The 5,000-nt window shown below is 48.1% G+C and overlaps 1 protein-coding gene and 1 long non-coding RNA gene across 7 annotated transcripts in view; one reads left to right on the top strand and one right to left on the bottom strand.

Moving 5' to 3' along the window:
* Positions 1-2,585, bottom strand: part of LOC119573049 — a 47,698-nt gene extending 45,113 nt beyond the window's left edge. The window contains exon 1 of one of the 2 annotated variants that reach the window (XR_005228758.1): positions 2,219-2,585. This is a non-coding gene — a long non-coding RNA (uncharacterized LOC119573049). The remainder of the gene's footprint in view (positions 1-2,218) is intronic. The other variant, XR_005228757.1, reaches the window with a different exon arrangement.
* Positions 1-5,000, top strand: part of LOC119573048 (sodium-dependent phosphate transporter 2-like) — a 64,642-nt gene that overhangs the window by 19,587 nt on the left and 40,055 nt on the right. For 2 of the 5 annotated variants that reach the window (XM_037920042.1, XM_037920045.1), the window contains exon 2: positions 319-366. The exons of the other annotated variants lie outside the window; for them this stretch is intronic. The gene's annotated coding sequence lies outside the window, so the exon portion shown is untranslated. The remainder of the gene's footprint in view (positions 1-318; positions 367-5,000) is intronic. 5 annotated transcript variants of the gene reach the window in all.

Raw genomic sequence — 5,000 nt, 5'->3', positions numbered from 1 at the left:
ACCTACACCCTCTCACGCCCATCTGACACCCTCCCGCCCATATGACACCTCCACGCCCCCATATCGTCCCATGCCTTAGGTCATGTCACGACATTGCTATCCCACCCTCATATTACCTCCCCCATCAGATCACCCACGCCCATGAATCACTGCGCCTCATCTTACACACACTCAAATACTTCACGCGTCCATAGCACTTACCTCACGCCCATCAGACTCATCCTGCACCCACCAAAACCCATTAACTCATTACCCCCGTGAACCCCCATCATTTTCATCCAAAAGCCGTGACGTGACAGCAACTTATTTTCCTTGCAGGAGCTGATATAGCGCAGTGCAAAGCATTGTTCGAAAGCGTCTCATAAGGTTGGTATGCCGAGAACTGCGTTTGGGTGTTTTTGTGTTCTCTCAGTTTGGCCTGGCTTGGGTTGGCTTGGGGGGGGGGGGGTCATTTTGGGTTTCTTGTGTGAGTTAATTTGGTTTTCATTAGTGGTATTAGTGTGGGTTAATTTGGGGTTCATTTTGGGTTTCTTAGTGCGGGTCAATTTGGGCCAAGTTTAGGGGTCAAATCGAGTTTCATTTTGAGAGGAGGTCATTTATAGTATATGTATGGCCTCGTTCTCACAGGTCATTTAAAATCAGTTTTTTTTTCCGTTTTACATCAGGGTCTTTCTGAAACAAACCAGTTGGAGTAACTCCTATTATATTAGGCCATTTAAAAAAGGTCAGTTGGTTAGCGCCCCTGCCCGCCCCTTGAAAAAAGGCCACCTCTTTTTTCTGTTAAAGGCGCGCCAAAATGAAGATTATTATTGATACTGTTGAAATATTAACGAAATTGAGTTTAGATATCGTAATATGTGTACGAAAGGTTTAGGTTTGTTACCATCGGTCTGCTCATTGTGGTTCGCAAGATCTTAAGAAAGAGATAGAAAATAAGATTTAAAAGATAGTCCTCAAGAAAATGAAAGGGTAAAAATGCCAATTATCTTTATTCTTTTCTTCTTCTTTTTCCTTTTTTTCTCTTTTTTTTCGGTTAATCCTTTTTTTTCTCCTGTTCATCTTTTGCTTGAGGCAGCTTAGGATTTCCATTTTCGGGTAGTCGAGTGTTCCGGCTGGGGTCGGAAAATCCTGTCGGGGTTCATGAGGGGTATTTCCTGGGGTAACATTAGAGTTGGTTTCGTTAGGCCGCGTTGACATCTCACGTGGGGTTCCTTTGCTGTTAACTGGGGTCCGTGGGGGTCAAAGTTTTCAAAAAGGATTGTATTTAGGGAAGTTGGTGGGGCCTGTCATGCTGGTGTTGGATGGAGTCCCTTCATTGCCTTGCTGGGGTCACTTCGGTATCTCACTCAGTCAACTTGATGATTCACTTTCAGATCATAATGAGACTTTCCACTGGGGTCACTTTGAAAACTTATGTGGGGTTATATTGATTTGTTTTTTATTATTATTATTTTTACAGGGGTCACTTTCAGAGTTCGTGTAGAGTTAGAAAACATCACTAGGGTCACTTTCATAGCCCATACAGAGCTATACTGAAAAAAAACACTGGGTCACTTTCATAGTTCACGCAGAGCTATACTGATATTTTTTTTTACTGGGGTCACTTTCAGAGCTCATGTTGTTACCCTGAAATTTTTTCACCGGGGACATTTCTAGAGGTCATATACCGATAATTTTCACAAAGGCCATTTGCGAAGCTCGCAAAGTTATACTTCTTTTTTTTTCTTGGATCATTTTCGGATCTCATACTGGGGTTACACAGATTTTTTACTGGGGTCTCTTAGTCTCGCAGGGGTTAAGCCTTTCACACCAAGCCTAGTCTGGGGTCTCGCTGGCGTCATACTTAACATTAGATTCAGGCCTGGCATCCCAAAGCTACCCCAGCACAGCCCTGCCCCCCACCCTTGACCCCAAGCTGACGTATGGCGTTTAAGGGGGGGGGGGAAGTCTAAAGAGAGCTTGACGTTAAATAAAAACTCAGATAACATGTCTCGAGTATGAATATTTTTTTGTTATCTATTCTTTTTTTAGCTATCTATTTTTTTATCATTTTTGTCAATATTCCTTTGTTCAGCCTCATACCTCATTATACATAATTAGTCTCCAGTTAATCCTTTTGATTTTAACCGTTATCATTTTTTTTCTCTGATTCTCTTTACGTATCTTTTTTTCCCTCTCTCTCTCTCTCTCTGCGTATGCATCGTGATTATCCACTTACCGGGAATTCTCTATTCTTTAAACCTTCGTTGAGATGCGCGCTGTCAAGTGGCCAGCGAGCGAGTTCTTAAAGTGGGCGTACCCTCAGGGGGCCTCTCAGATTGGCTGGCCGAGGAGGCGTGTGTCAGAGTGCGTACATGAGTTGGTGTGTTTCTGTCTGTTTCGGAGCATACGGCTGTAGATGTAGGCATGTTGGTTGATGTGGGTCTTTTCGGGTGTGTATGTGTGTTTGTATGTGTTTATGTGTCCCTGCGTGTATAGTGTATGTATTTGTGCTTGTGTCTGCGTGTGGGGATGGCCGCGTGTGTGCACAAGGTTCTGAGAACTGTCCTCCGCGCGTCGCCGTCGGAAACTGATAGTGGTACCGAAGAGAGTGTGTCTTCAGGTGCTAAAAGCCATGGACTGCTTCTCATTAACAGATATGATCATGAGGTGTTCACGCGGTAAAGATCACACGTAAACTGCGTGATTAGACGCCTGCTTCCCCTTATCGCCGTCTTTTCACGCGTCGAAAGGAGGTTTTGTTGATGCAGTGGAGTTGTAGGCCCATTCACCCTTGTAGACAGCATTGTAAGGAGGAACGTGCAAGCTCTCATGTACGTTCCAGGAGAGAAATGTGCATGAGGGCGAGCCGGCCGTGAACCTAAGCGACGGCCGTCAGCGTTCCCCTGGCCCGGGCGTCTTCACATGGCGGACGACCCGTTACCACCAACGTGTTCAAGGATCTCTCCCTACAGCGCCCCTCGCCTTCCCTTCGGCCGCCGGGATCAAGCCATGTGGTAATCCTTTCCCCAGGGAGGGTTTTCGGAATCCTAGGGGCAGGAGGGTCCAGGCATGCGGGCGGCTGGGGGGTTGTTACGTGCGGGTGACGTGCGGGTGACTGCGGCGTGAACGGCACGTGATTGCCCGCTGAGCTGCACCCTTCTTGCCGCGCTTCGGGTTCGCTCCGGCCTTCACCAACCTCCGCGGCTTTTCTTCTCTTTCTCTCTTTCCTTCTTCGTTTCTCAAGTTTTCATTCTTCCTGCTTATTATCTCCGTTAATTTGGTTATTTTCACAATGGCTGACCTTCAGGATAATCGAGTGTGTCTGTTCATATCGTGGCAACTAAGCTACGGTTGTGCAATTTTATTTCCAAACTTTTCAGTGCAACTGAGACCACTTTTTTCTGGTATTTTTATGCTTATCATAAATATCCGTGATTGCTTTGCCAGAGATCACGTCTTGAAATAATTGAGTTAAACAAAGGACTAGACACAGGGATGCCCTTAAATCTGTTTGAGAAGCAAAGGAAAGCATTGCACAAAGTGACGATGTTACCGCTTGCCTAATGTCTTCATTATTCTCATCTAGAATAAGCTTCTGCGGTTGCATGAGCGTTACATCCAAAACTATATCAACAATTTTGTTGTTGCTCGTGACTTTTTCTTGGAGAGAGAAATCTGTTTAGAAAATGTTATGGAAACTCCAACATCTGGTCGTACTATAAAACTTACTTGCCCAATCTCCCCCCAACATTGCTCCCTCCCCTGACCCCAACTCGTCCCTTGTCACTCCTACAGTGACGTAGTTGTGACGCAGGCTCTGACGTCACCGAAGAGGCCGTTAGTCTTAACGTCTCCCGCCTCATCGCCGGTAAATCACAGCACGTGCCCAAGGATGTCGAGCTCATCGTAACCTCAGAGCCCCCCCCCCCCCTTCTGCGGCCTCCCTCGTCCTCACCTCAAAGGACGCAGGAGGATCGCCGGCCGAAGGAGCGAGGTGGGGGAGCCAGGGGGCGGGGCATGGGGAAGGGGAGAGAGATAGGAAAGGGGGTTTGCTATACCATGACTCCGCTTAAATGCTGTGCGTGTGCGTAAGTTCGTCGGGTGATGCAAGAGTTCAGAGGGGACGAAATCATCCCTGCGAGAGGCTCCGTGGCCCAGGAATGCCCCGGCGTCGCGGTCGGCGAGCGGAGAGCCGCCAAGAGCCGCAGGTAGAGGCTGCTGGCCGCCGGACTCCCCTCGTGCTGCTCACGTGAAGCGCCCGGACTCCGCCCCTCGCCCGCCTCGCCCGCCGCCCGCGCGCTCGCTGAGTCGGCTCCTGCGTCAGCTCCCCGCGACTGCTCAGCGCTTGCACTTTCTGCTTTGTTCTGACCGTTTCTTCTTCCCTTCCCTTCGTGTTCCAGTCTGTTTCTACTGCAACTTACTCGTTCACTTACTTTTCACCTGCAATTTGCAATTACTTTACTACTGCAGCTTCCATTTCTTTTACACCATCCCCTTTTCTACCTTTTTCTATTTCTCCATCATCCACTTCTACTTCTGCCTCCTCCCCCTCCTCCTACTCCTCATCTTCTTTTTCTTCTAATTATTCTTATTCTTATTCCTCCTCCTCCTCCTCCTCCTCCTCCTCCTCCTCCTCCTCCTCCTCCTCCTCCTCCTCCTCCTCCTCCTCCTCCTCCTCCTCCTCCTCCTCCTCCTCCTCTTCCTCCTCCTCCTCCTCCTCCTCCTCCTCCTCTTCCTCCTCCTCCTCCTCCCTCCACCTCCTCCTCCTCCTCCTCCTCCTCCTCTGCCAACGTCCATTCCGATCCTCCCTTCTCAGCATTATATTTTAAGACCTTCATCTCAGTATGTGCTTACTCCGCTTCTTTGTCCTTTTTGTCTCTATCTCCTCTTTATCTCAGCTTTTCTCCCGCCTTTTCTTTGGCTTATTTTTGTGTGTTCGTTCGCCTTCCTTCCCTCCAAAACCTCCGTCGTTTTCTCTCATTTTAAAGAGGATTAGGAAGGATTTTGTCAGCGATGAA

Source organism: Penaeus monodon, chromosome 5, assembly GCF_015228065.2.
Source record: "Penaeus monodon isolate SGIC_2016 chromosome 5, NSTDA_Pmon_1, whole genome shotgun sequence".
Lineage (NCBI taxonomy): Eukaryota > Metazoa > Arthropoda > Malacostraca > Decapoda > Penaeidae > Penaeus > Penaeus monodon.
Note: the sequence above shows the minus strand (reverse complement) of the source record. Positions and strands in the feature narration are given on the sequence as shown.